This window comes from Mauremys reevesii, linkage group 7 (assembly GCF_016161935.1).
Source record: "Mauremys reevesii isolate NIE-2019 linkage group 7, ASM1616193v1, whole genome shotgun sequence".
NCBI lineage: Eukaryota > Metazoa > Chordata > Testudines > Geoemydidae > Mauremys > Mauremys reevesii.
The window spans coordinates 83,830,825-83,844,011 of NC_052629.1; the positions used below are offsets into that span (position 1 = coordinate 83,830,825).

Genomic DNA, 13,187 nt, shown 5'->3' on the forward strand with positions numbered 1-13,187 from the left:
ACGGTGGACGAAAAGCTGAATATGAGTCAACAGTGTGCCCTTGTTGCCAAGAAGGCTAATGGCATTTTGGGTTGTATAAGTAGGGGCATTTCCAGCAGATCGCGGGATGTGATCATTCCCCTCTATTCAGCACTGGTGAGGCCTCATTTGGAGTACTGTGTCCAGTTTTGGGCCCCACACTACAAGAAGGATGTGGATAAATTGGAGGATAAAATGATTAGGGGGCTGGAGCACATGACTTATGAGGAGAGGCTGAGGGAACTGGGATTGTTTAGCCTGCAGAAGAGAAGAATGAGGGGGGGATTTGATAGCTGCTTTCAACTACCTGAAAGGGGGTTCCAAAGAGGCTGGATCTAGACTGTTCTCAGTGGTAGAAGATGACAGAACAAGGAGTAATGGTCTCAAGTTGCAGAGGGGGAGGTTTAGGTTGGACATTAGGAAAAACTTTTTCACTAGTAGGGTGGTGAAGAACTGGAATGGGTTACCTAGGGAGGTGGTGGAATCTCCTTCCTTAGAGGTTTTTAAGGTCAGGCTTGACAAAGCCCTGGCTGGGATGATTTAGTTGGGTTTGGTCCTGCTTTGAGCAGAGGGTTGGACTAGATGACCTCCTGAGGTCCCTTCCAACCCTGAGATTCTATGATTCTATGAGAGTAGAGCGGAAGAATGACTACTTGTGTCTTGCTCCCAACACACCTCTTAATGCATCCCAGAATCATGTTTGCTTTTTTTGCAACAGCATCACACTATTGACTCATATTTAGCTTGTGGTCCACTATAACCCCTAGATCCCTTTCTGCCGAACTCCTTCCTAGACAGTCTCTTTCCATTCTGTATGTGTGAAACTGATTGTTCCTTCCTAAGTGGAAGGCTTTGCATTTGTCTTTATTAAACTTCATCCTGTTTACCTCAGACCATTTCTCCAATTTGTCCAGATCATTTTGAATTATGACCCGGTCCTCCAAAGCAGTTGCAATCCCTCCCAGTTTGGTATCATCTGCAAACTTAATAAGCGTACTTTCTATGCCAATATTTAAGTCGTTGATGAAGATATTGAACAGAGCCGGTCCCAAAACAGACCCCCGCAGAACCCCACTTGTTATACCTTTCCAGCAGGATTGGGAACCATTAATAACTACTCTGAGTACAGTTATCCAGCCAGTTATGCACCCACCTTATAGTAGCCCACTCTAAGTTGTATTTGCCTAGCTTATTGATAAGAATATCATGCAAGACTGTATCAAATGCCCTACTAAAGTCTAGGTATACCACATCCACTGCTTCTCCCTTATCCACAAGACTCGTTATCCTATCAAAGAAAGCTATCAGATTGGTTTGACATGATTTGTTCTTTACAAATCCATTAGTTTGTTCTGTGTTCTTTGCGGTTAGCGGATGTTGAGCTATGACCTCCCTTTGAGACGTACTTTCCCCAACTTCTGTCTTTCTTGATTTTTTCTTCTTAAAGAGATTTTTCTGCTGTTCTGCCCTGTCTGTTCCCCCAACTCCAATGCCTTACAATAGTCTTTACATTACTGCACAGCATAACAATTTGTTTTCCTTTTATGCTGTTGTCAGACAATATACCCTCTACCAGTTATTCAGTTTCGTTGATGACATCTAGATGGGGTGATGGAACAATTTTTATAGTGGGGATGTTGAGAGCCAAACTGTAAACTCTCTATATAATGGAAACCTCTTCAAGCCAGGGGGTGTGGCAGCATCCACAGCACCTTTAATTCTAGCGTCTGTGCATCTAGATGCACAGGATGGTAGTATTAGCCAGAAACAGTTTCATCATGTGGAGACGACTTGGAACAAAATAACTTTTTAAAAAGTGTCAGAGAAAGGAAAGGATCACAGTAACGTAAAAGAGACTGAGCTGGAAAGCCCGGTTAGGAAACCACGTCCTTGCGTGGATAAGCATTCACTTATGAGAGTTTACAGCCCTCCTTATTGGCAGGAAGTAGTAAAAATTACTCACTACCAATTAACAGCTTTAAATATACACCACTTAAACACTTAGGATAATTCAGACATTTGTGTTTACAAATGTATGACTATTGTGGCAAAGTACCTTCTCAGTCTCCCCAGCCTCTGCTGTTTTTAGCCCTGGTGAGACAGGCTTGGGTAATGCAGTCCCTCTTAGGACTCAGGGGAAGTCTGTTCACTGTCTTCCCACCAGTCTTGTTTAAAGTATCTTTACCCTGCCTTGTGGGAGAGCGTACTGCCGCGCTGCCTTGCTGCTCCAACACTCCTGGCAGCCGGGCTCCTTCTCTCTCTGCTTCCCCTTCCTTCCTCCCAGGGAGGGGTTTAAAAAGGTCTCAGGCAGCCCCAAGTTGGAATCAGCTGATCCTAATTACCCTCAGGTAGCTCCCCCTCAGCTGATTCTAATTTGCTACCTTGGTAACCCTTTCTCAGCTGAACCTGATTGACCTGTAGTTGCCTCCCAGTTGATAAGGAGGAGGGCCTTTTAACCCTCTGGGACTGATTCCTACCCGCCCCCTGCAACTGTCTGTCCTGAGTTTATCACATCCCCCCCGCTCAACACTACAGGGTTGGGCTACTTGGGTCGGCAAACAGTGTACCCTTGAAAGGCCATCCGCATTGCCATGCTTGCTTCCGGACCTATGTTGTACTCGGAAGTGGAAGGGTTGTAGCGACAGGAACCACCTTGTTACTCTCGCATTTTTCTCTTTGTTTTGGTGCATCCACTTCAGAGGAGCATGGTCCGTGACAAGGGTAAACCTCCGTTCGAGTAGGTAATAGCGAAGACTTTCTATGGCCCACTTTACAGCCAGGCATTCCTTCTCCACTACGGCATATTTACGTTCCCTGGGCAGGAGTTTCCTACTGAGGAACAGGACTGGGTGTTCTTCCGCTCCAACCATTTGTGAAAGCACCGCTCCCAACCCAACCTCAGAGGCATCTGTTTGCAAGATAAACTCCTTCTCCCAGTCTGGAGCTACCAGCACTGGGTCGGTGCAGAGCGCGGTCCACAGATCTGCAAAAGCCTCCTCAGCTGCGCTAGACCATCTCACTATGTCCGGGCCACGGGCTTTTGTTAGGTCAGTTAGCGGGCATGCCCTGGTGGCAAAGTGGGGGATGAACCGCCTGTAGTACCCCACCAGCCCCAGGAATGCTCTGACCTGTTTCTTCCAGAAAGGTCGGGGCCAATTCTGTATTGCCTCTAACTTGTTGAGTTGGGGCTTCACCACACCTCTCCCCACTATATACCCCAGGTATTTGGCTTCTGCTAGCCCAATTGCGCATTTGGAGGGATTTGCAGTCAGCCCCGCCTTCTCAAGGTGTCCAGGACTGCTTCCACCTTCCCCAAGTGCGTCTCCCAATCTGGACTATGTATAATGACGTCATCGAGATAGGCAGCCGCATACCTGCCATGGGGGCGCAACAGTTTGTCCATGAGCCGTTGGAAGGTTGCAGGAGCCCCATGTAAACCGAAAGGGAGGACAGTGTATTGATACGGTCCCTCTGGGGTTGAAAAGGCCGTCTTCTCTTTGTCGGCCCTGGTCAAGGGAATTTGCCAATAACCCTTAGTCAGGTCAAGGGTAGACAAAAATCGTGCTTTCCCCAGTCGGTCAATTAACTCATCTATCCGGGGTATAGGATACGCATCAAATTGGGACACCTCATTCAATTTCCGGAAGTCATTGCAAAACCTCATACTGCCATCCGGTTTAGGTACTAGGACTACGGGGCTTGACCATTGGCTATGAGACTCTTCAGTGACCCCTAACTTCAACGTTTTCCTGACTTCTGCCTTGATCTCTTCTCTTTTCGCCTCCGGGATCCGGTATGGCTTGACATTCACCTTCACTCCAGGCTCTGTGAGGATGTGACGGTAAACCTCAGTAGTCCTGCCTGGCTTTTCTGAAAACACGTCCTGGTTGCGTTCGATCATGTTGATCACCTCCACTCGTTGGTCAGGGGTCAATTCTGGGGATATTCCCACTTGGTCAGGCAGGTTGCTCTCGGGAGGAGGTGACCCTATAGTGACCACATGAGCTTCTCTGTCTTGCCAAGGTTTCAACAGGTTTACATGATAGATTTGTTCCAGCTTCCGGGCTGTCGGACTTTGTAATCGACCTCTCCGATGGCTTCTATTATCTCGTATGGCCCCTGCCATCTGGCCAGGAGCTTAATCTCCGCTGTGGGTACAAGTACCATCACCCGATCTCCCACCTGGAATTTTCAGATCGTCGCTTGGCTATTGTAATATGTTTGTTGGGCCCCTTGTGCCCTCTCCATGTGTTCCCACACTATGGGAGTGACTTGGGCTATCCTGTCTTTCATCTGCAACACATGCTCAATGAGGTTTCTCCCTGGGTTCGGCTGTTCTTCCTAACTTTCTTTGGCAATGTCCAGTATGCCGCGGGGGTGGTGACCATATAACAGTTCGAACGGGGAAAACCCAGTTGAAGTCTGAGGCACCTCCCTGATCGCAAACATTAGGTACGGTAGCAGGGTGTCCCAGTTCCTCCCATCCCGGCTCACCACCTTTCGTATCATGTTCTTCAATGTTCTATTAAAACACTCGACGAGGCCATCGGTCTGCGGATGATAGACCGATGTCCTTAGGGTCCGTATGTGGAGCATTGCACATAGATCCTTCATTAATTTAGACACAAAGGGAGTTCCTTGATCTGTCAGGATCTCTTTGGGTATTCCCACTCTAGAAAACATTTGGATTAATTCTTTAGCTATGATCTTGGACGTAGTGTTCCGTAGGGGAATGGCCTCGGGGTATCGGGTGGCATAATCTAGCACCACCAGTATGTGCTGATGGCCTCGGGCTGATTTTTCTAATGGCCCTACTAGGTCCATAGCTATTCGCTCAAAGGGGACTTCAATAATCAGGAGAGGTACCAAAGGTGCCCTTAAGCATGGTCGGGGCCCATGTAACTGGCATTCCAGACAGGAGGCACAATATCATCAGACCGCCGCATACATTCCAGGCCAAAAAAAAACCTCTGCAGAATTCGATCCAGGGTTTTATCTACCCCTAGATGTCCCCCAAATATATGGCTGTGGGCTAGCTCCATCACGCCCCTCTGATGTTTCTGTGGTACTAGGAGCTGTTCCACGACTTGCTCTTGGATACGGACTACTCTGTATAGCAGATCCTTCTTGATCATATAATACGGCCCTGGGCCCTTGGCTCTCCCTTCCACAGGGACCCCATTCACCTCAACTACTTCTTTGTGAATGTTATGGTATACTGGATCATTGGTCTGATCCTGTCCAAAGTTCTCTAGTGAAGGACCAATTTGCCCAAACTCAGGGGGTTCTAATTCCCCCTCCCCCTCAAGGGAGGTCCCTGGGGAACTGGGCCCGGCTACTGGCTCCCCAACCTCCTGCCTAGTCCCCTTGTCAGTCAGGCCAACTCTCTCCCCTACGAGTATAGGCTTCTGGTTCTGGGTCAAGATGCTCGTTCCCCTCCTCTTATCTGCCCTCCTTTCTCGCCGAGTCTTCCTGGACTTCCCAGGGGGTGAGAATAAATCCTGGGCAAATTCTTGGAAGGCTGGGGGGTTGCTAACTATTGAGGCCACCCCATTGCTCTCTGGGGTGTTATCTTCTTCTGACTCCTCTTCAGGAAGTAGACTGCCAAACCCTGGGAAGTCTCGTCCTATGAGGACTGGGTAGGGGAGTTTCGGGACCACCCCCACCATCACCTTAGTGGGGTTTCCTCCGACCTCTATTTTCACTGGGATGGTCAGGTAGTAATTGACATCCCCATGGACACAGGATATTCCTGTGCGCTTGGCCCGGGATAGTTGATCATACCCGACCAGCTTTCCCGAGACCAGTGTGACTGCACTTCCTGAGTCTACTAACGCGGTGGTCTTTATACCATTCATTTTAACTTGCCTAGTATATCTATGAGGGACCATCACTACCCCTACTAGACTTATCAGGTCACATGGCTCTTCTAGATTTCCCAGGTCGCATTGCATGGGCTCCTCTAGGTTTGGGCATTGGGCAGCTATATGCCCTATCTCTCCACATGCATAGCATCGGTACCCTCCTTGGGGCAGCCCCCTATTTTTTGGGCTGTGAGGCCTTACCCCACGAGTCTCTCTCTCCCGGTCCCCAAGACCCTCTGAGTGCTCTGGCCGCTCTTCATCCTCCTTCTTCCCTTCCATAGTTCGGCCTGGAGCTACGGCAACTCGGGCCCTTGGTACATAGACTTGCCTCCTATTCTGGTGCTTCCCTTCCCCAGTGGTCCGAGAGAGTTCCTGTGCTGCTAGACGTCCCTCTACGAGGGCAACTAGCTCATCATAGGAGGTGGGATCATTTTGACTGACCCATCCTCGTATGTCCGGTGGTAGCCCTCTCATGTACCTGTCCACAACTATGGTTTCCACGACTTCCTCCGGCTGGCGGGTCTCGGGGCACAGCCACTTCCTGGCCAGATGGATCAGGTCAAACAGCTGGGACCTCGGGGCTTTGTTGACTCGGTATTTCCACTCATGGAACCTCTGCGCCCTTATAGCTGTCGTCACGCCCGACCTCACCAGGATCTCCGCCTTTAGCTGGGAGTAATCTGAAGCTGCTTCTGTTGTCATATCAAAATATGCTTTCTGTGCCTCCCCACACAGAAAAGGTGCCAGGATACTGGCCCACTGGTCTTGGGGCCAGGCCTCCTGCCGGGCCGTCCTCTCAAACGCAAGGAGATATGCCTCCATGTCATCATCCATTGTCATCTTCTGTAAGTAGTGGCTTGCGTGCAGGGGCCGAGTCCCATGGGGGCCGTGCGTTAAGGTGGTCAGGGCCTTTAGCTGGTTCACAACCTCATGCAAGGTGGCTAGATCCTGAACCGCCTGGCTCATCAGGAGTTGATTTGTCTCCTGCTGCATTCGCACCGCCTCCTGCTGGGCAGCCATCTGCACCCTGGTAGCTTCTTGTTGGGCCACAGTGGCCTGCACCAATGCCTTCACTACATCTTCCATTTTTTTTCTGGGGGGTGCTTTACCCTGCCCCGAGATGGTTTGCCATGAAGTCTCACTCAGATCCCACTGCTGACACCACGTGTGGCAAAGTACCTTCTCAGTCTCCCCAGCCTCTGCTGTTTTTAGCCCTGGTGAGACAGGCTTGGGTAATGCAGTCCCCCTTAGGACTCAGGGGAATTCTGTTCCCTGTCTTCCCACCAGTCTTGTTTAAAGTATCTTTACCCTGCCTTGTGGGTGAGCATACTGCCGCTCCTCCTGAGGAGGCTCGCTGCCTTGCTGCTCCAACACTCCTGGCAGCCGGGCTCCTTCTCTCTCTGCTTCCCCCCCTTCCTTCCTCCCAGGGAGGGATTTAAAAAGGTCTCAGGCAGCCCCAAGTTGGAATCAGCTGATCCTAATTACCCTCAGGTAGCTCCCCCTCAGCTGATTCTAATTTGCTACCTTGGTAACCCTTTCTCAGCTGAACCTGATTGACCTGTAGTTGCCTCCCAGTTGATAAGGAGGAGGGCCTTTTAACCCTCTGGGACTGACTCCAACCCCTCCTCCCCTGCAACTGTCTGTCCTGAGTTTATCACACTATCTAAGTAGCAATAAGTTAGATATGGAAGGAAACATGGTCAGTGAAGGAAACTGGGTCCAATTCAAATTTCATTTACATCAGTGTAACTCAGAAGTTACTCCATGAAGTCAGTAGAGTTACACTGATGGAAGATCAGAATCAATTGTCAAAGCATAGATGACAGGCAGTACAGATTAACAGTATGCTTCAAACACAACAAGGGACACAGTAAACTGCTTTCTAGCTACATGACAGTATATTTTATTAATAAAAAGACCAGAAGAAAACGTCCCATGTCTGAGTAATTTATTTTCCAATGGGAAACTGACCTATTACAAAGCCCACAAAATTTGCTACTGCTCAAAGTGGCAAAATTGGTAGTCCTGTGAAGTCAAAGACCACCAGTGTGTATTAAAATGTTTGTGATAGGTTTTACGAATGTGTGTTGACCTCTTGCCTTTGCACACAATACAATTCTTTGTACTGTGTATTTTGTTCATAAAGTAGATTGTGCAGCTGTCTAGTACATCACACAGCACTGAGTTTTGAACACAATGGGAATCTTTGTGTATGCAAGGAATGCGGGATGGGACTCATACAAAGCAAAGATATCTGTAAGATATTAAATCCAAAGGGAAATTGTCATGGTTGCAGAGTTAACTGTCCCTCTTTCCCCTTCCTGGTCTCTTTGAGTTCACTCCCTTAAGTTTCAGTCCTTGTATCTTTACCTCTTCTGGAGTGGAATCCCACAATTCTCCAACTAATAGATCAACCGTGCTTGCCCAGAAAGTCCAACTGGTTTTGGTTCCTGCACTTCTTCCCTTTGGGAGTCTGTGACCAGTGGTGTACACAGTAACCAGACAGACTTCTTAGAACCAATACAAAAATACAAAAACTAGTCTAACATGTATGTCTATCCACCTAAATCCCTACCATTCCCAGCTCAGATCAACAGATTTTGGGCTCTATAGCCTAATAGGCGATAGACGGGAATGGGCTTTGGAGCCCTGTAATTTCCAAGCGCAGTCTGCAAAGCTGTTTTTAGAGTACTAGCACAAGGCCCGCTAAAGTGAGTCTGTTGATCTGGGCTGAGAGACTAACTTCTTCAGGCTGTGTAGGCATATCCATGGTAGCCTAGGCAGAGCTAGCTTCTTCAGCCTCCTTCCATGAGCAAGTCCCCAACAAACTGCCTTCCCTCTGGAGAGAGTACTTTTAAATCTGCCCTGGTTCCTTTGTTCTTGTTAGTTTCTGGGCTTTTCCTCTGCTTGTCTAAACCAGTTCTGTAAGAGGACCAGAGCCAGAAGATTGGATATTCACAGATAACGTTTCAGGAGTTGTGCCTTAACCCTTACGTGTTCATCAAGGAGTGTTTTAAGCCATTCCCTCCTCCCTGCTTTTCCCTACAGCCTGTTATTAAATTAAACCAATATACTCATACAGCAAACATCCCAAAAGCAGGTCATCATACGGTATTCATAAACTAAAGAGCAGCCTACATTCCATCACATTAATTAATAGGGATAATCCTCACATAGCTTCCAAAAAACACTAGATTTGTCTATACTATCTGAGAGCCATGCCACATTTATCACCTCATTCCTGTGGACAGTCTAACTGGATTGGGTATAATATTTGCCCATCCTACCCCTAATCTAAGGCCATTTCAAAACAAATAAGCGGATTGATTTACAAAAGAGTTGAACACCCAACAGCTCCCATTAACTTCAACAGCTTCTGCTGAATTTCAGGACTTTTTTGAAATCAGGCCATTTCTTTAGGTGTTAACATTGTTTGGGTGACTTACCTGTGCATTTCCATAACTTAACATGTTTGGATTTCTTTTATGTGTAACTTCAACTCTGAATGTTCTGGGTTTACAATGCTTAGTGTTCTGTTAATTAAAACCATCCCTATAATGTCTTTGCCCTTAAGTTATTAGTACCTAAACTTTAACTCAATCTTAACAGTTATTGCTTTAGATTTTAAAATGTCATACATGAGCATAAAACAAGAAATCAGAACAGAATTCTACCATGGGATATTTTTAATGATTTGAAGCTTTGTAGGGTCAACCTTGTACCATTCAAAAATTAACTTTTAAGGGGAGATTCACCAGTACACCAAAACAGCCAGAGCACACCAGCCAGTGATTTGTCAGACCAGCCAAAGTGTACTGGTGAGTTTAGCCCTTAATTAGCACTGGATTTACTGGCTTAGTGGGCTGTTAGGGAGACCAGTGCTCTGTGTACCTTCACGATGCCTTTCAAGCACCAATGCCCAAGCTAACATGCAGCGACGTCTTTAAAGACCCATGACATCTGGGCCAACTAATCTATCAGGGAGAGCTTTTTGATACTGGCATCTCAGCTTCCTTATAACACTGAGTTATTACAATCAATGGAATTATTACCTACAAATTAGCTATAGAGGAAAGGTGGCAATCATAAAGACCCTGCATAATGTGACAAAGTTCCTCCTCTACCTTGGTGGGTCCTGCACTTATTGGCAGATTTGCTCACCTCAGTGATCTTCCCCACAGTCTGGGTCAACTTCTCCTGTGTCTGATCAGGAGTTGGGAGGTTTGAGGGGAACCTGGGCCCGCCCTCTACTCTGGGTTCCAGCCCAGGGCCCTGTGGATTGCAGCTGTCTATAGTGCCTCCTGTAACAGCTGCATGACAGCTACAACTCCCTGGGCTACTTCCCCATGGCCTCCTCCAAACACCTTCTTTATCCTTACCACAGGACCTTCCTCCTGGTGTCTGATAACGCTTGTACTCCTTAGTCCTCCAGCAGCACACCCTCTCACTCTCAGCTCCTTGCACCTCTTGCTCCCAGCTCCTCACACGCACTTCCTCTCCTCTGGCTCCCCCTCTCCTGACTGGAGTGAGCTCCTTTTTAAACCCTGGTGCCTTGATTAGCCTGCCTTGATTGGCTGCAGGTGTTCTAATCAGCCTGGCTGCCTTAATTGGTTCTAGCAGGTTCCTGATTACTCTAGTGCAGCCCCTGCTCTGGTCACTCAGGGAACAGAAAACTACCAGGGCCGCCCGGGGGGGGGTTAAGAGGGGCAATTTGCCCCAGGCCCCGAGCCCCACAGGGGCCCCCACCAGAGTTTTTCGGGCCCCTGGAGCGGGGTCCTTCACTCGCTCCGGGGGTCCCAGAAACCTCTTGCGTGGCCAGGGGCAGGAGCTTCTTCCGCTCCCGGTCTTCGCAGGCAGGGGTCCTTCCGCTCCGGGGCAGAAGGACCCCCCACTGGTGAATTACTGCCGAAGACAGAGCGGGACCCGCCGCCGAAGCGCAGCCCGGTCTTCGGTGGTAATTCGGCGGCGGGGGGCCCTTCCTTTCCGGGACCCGCCGCTGAAGTGCCCCGAAGACCCGCGGCTAGGGGCCCCCCACCGCCGAATTACCGCCGAAGACCGGGCTGTGCTTCGGCGGCGGGTCCCGCTTCAGCGGTGGGGGGGCCCCGCTGCGGGTCTTCGGGGCACTTCGGCAGCAGGTCCCGGAACATAAGGGCCCCCCGCCGCCAAAGACCCCGGAATCCTCTGGGTGGCCCTGAAAACTACTCATCCAGTGACTAGTATATTTGCCCTCTACCAGACTCCTGTACCCCACTGGTTTGGGTCTGTCACAGTAAGCTACCTGAACTTCTCTGTAGCCTATGCAATCATAGGAATTAGATTAAGCTATTAATAACTTACCTTAATTACAACCTAATTTATTCAAATATAACTTATACACCAGGTGTCAATTACTTTTAACTATGTGAAAAGTTGGAAGTGTCACATCTTTGTTAAAATCATTTGGAACACTTAAACAGATCCTAGAGCAGGAGCAGTAACCATAGTAAGCGAATCATATCACTCAGATACAGAGAAACACAATTATGCAAAGACTAATCAAACTTTACCAAATCACTTGTTCATAATACAATAAGGAAAGCTATGAGACAGGAGATGTCCAAAATCTGTACTAGTTTCATGCTGAACAGTGGCAGCAGGCATAACCCAAAATTCTGGTTCTGAATGCCTTCAATTTTTAGAAAGATTTGGGTTTGGATCTGCATTTGGTAGCTCAGATCCATCCATGCTTTAAAGCATGAGTTCAGGGCAATGTAAGATTCCATATGTAATTCACCTTTCTGTATAATGTACTTGATGCCTATAGAGTGCTTTTGTTCCAAGAAGCTCAAACCACTTTTAGAAACATTAAGACCAACAATTATATATCCCAGGGTAGCATTACCCCATTTTTATTAATTTATTCAAGCAACCATCTCTAGAAAGTCTGTTGCTAGTCCTCTACTCTAACAACTACAGTTCTACACCCAGTGAAGGCGGTCTTCACAGCAGCCTCTCTTCTCTCGGCTCATAACTATTGTAGGAAAAATGTTAAATGTTTTTCTTAGTATTGAGGTTACAGTAAATATGCAAATCTGAGTATAACAATTTTGTATATAAATAAATTTCTGGCATTCATTGCTGTTTTGATGTCATTTCTTCCAATTTAATGTAAATAACACAATGTTTTTTCTTATGACCCATTTTATTTTACGTCTTTCTTCAACAGTGAAAATTGTTCAAATAATAATGCATTTCCCCATTATAAGGAGAACATTTTGATTCTTTCTTCCCCACCTTTTCAAATACTTGTGTTGCTTGACAATTACCCATTCAACTGGGTTCTAAGCTATAATCATTGTGGTTTTGTATTTCCATGCACACCTGAGTCTCAAATGGAATAAACCTGATGCAATACATTGCACATTTATGAGCTCTATTGTGCTAGTCATCAGAAAGGACAAAAGAAATGCATGCATGGAAATCACACATATGCAGGCTCCTTTCCAGGGCATGCTACATTCTGTGGAGCAGCAAAGCTTCTTGCTTTAGAAAATGAAAGTTTCTGGCATTTCCAATTGCAAAGATACTCTCCTCTAATTGGGCTACTACAGTGATGGTTACAATGTAACAGGCCATCTACAGTAAGCCAGGAATGGATGAATTCTCCAAATTTCACATCTCATAGAAGGTTGCAAGTACCATTTATTAAAGCAATTGCTAAAACTGCTCCCAGAACAGGCCATCAAACTGTCCAGAAATGCCGAAGAGTTTATCGGCTCCTTACCAATCTCTCCTTTCACAGAGCTGTATGCTGGTTCCAGTGTTGACTGAGTGTATTGCCATTTATGTATCAGGAGATATCATGCTTCATAGCCACCATATCTAGGGATAAGCAAACTGGTTTGATAAAGCTGTATCCAACTAGGGCTAGAAGGAAGCAGAAGAAAGATACCACAATAGTTCTTCAACCCTCTCTCCCAATGGGTCTTAAAATCAGATTTGGTGAGGCCACCTGCGTTTAATTCAGCTTCCACAACTGCTCACGCCCCCTTGCCTGACTGCTGTAGTGAACACACAAGGACTTTAAGCATGGCTGAAGCCAATTCCTTTTTAAATAAGTAAAAAAAAATCCATGACACATTTTGAAAGTATTTGCCCAGCTCTCGTTACTACCAGCTTAGATCACATTGAAACTAGTGAATTGAAGTGAAAATGCCCATGCATATTCAAGAGAGTCAATGGCTACAATTATAAATGGTCTGAGGATGAATATGTAACAGACAGGCCAAGAGACACTGAAGGGTTAGCACAGTAATAGGACCAGGG

At 47.2% G+C, this 13,187-nt stretch overlaps 1 protein-coding gene across 1 annotated transcript in view; it reads right to left on the minus strand.

The window, feature by feature from the left end:
• The window catches only part of SFMBT1 (Scm like with four mbt domains 1), a 285,061-nt gene that overhangs the window by 247,557 nt on the left and 24,317 nt on the right, over positions 1 to 13,187 (minus strand). The window contains exon 2 of the mRNA XM_039482044.1: positions 12,646 to 12,743. The gene's annotated coding sequence lies outside the window, so the exon portion shown is untranslated. The remainder of the gene's footprint in view (positions 1 to 12,645; positions 12,744 to 13,187) is intronic.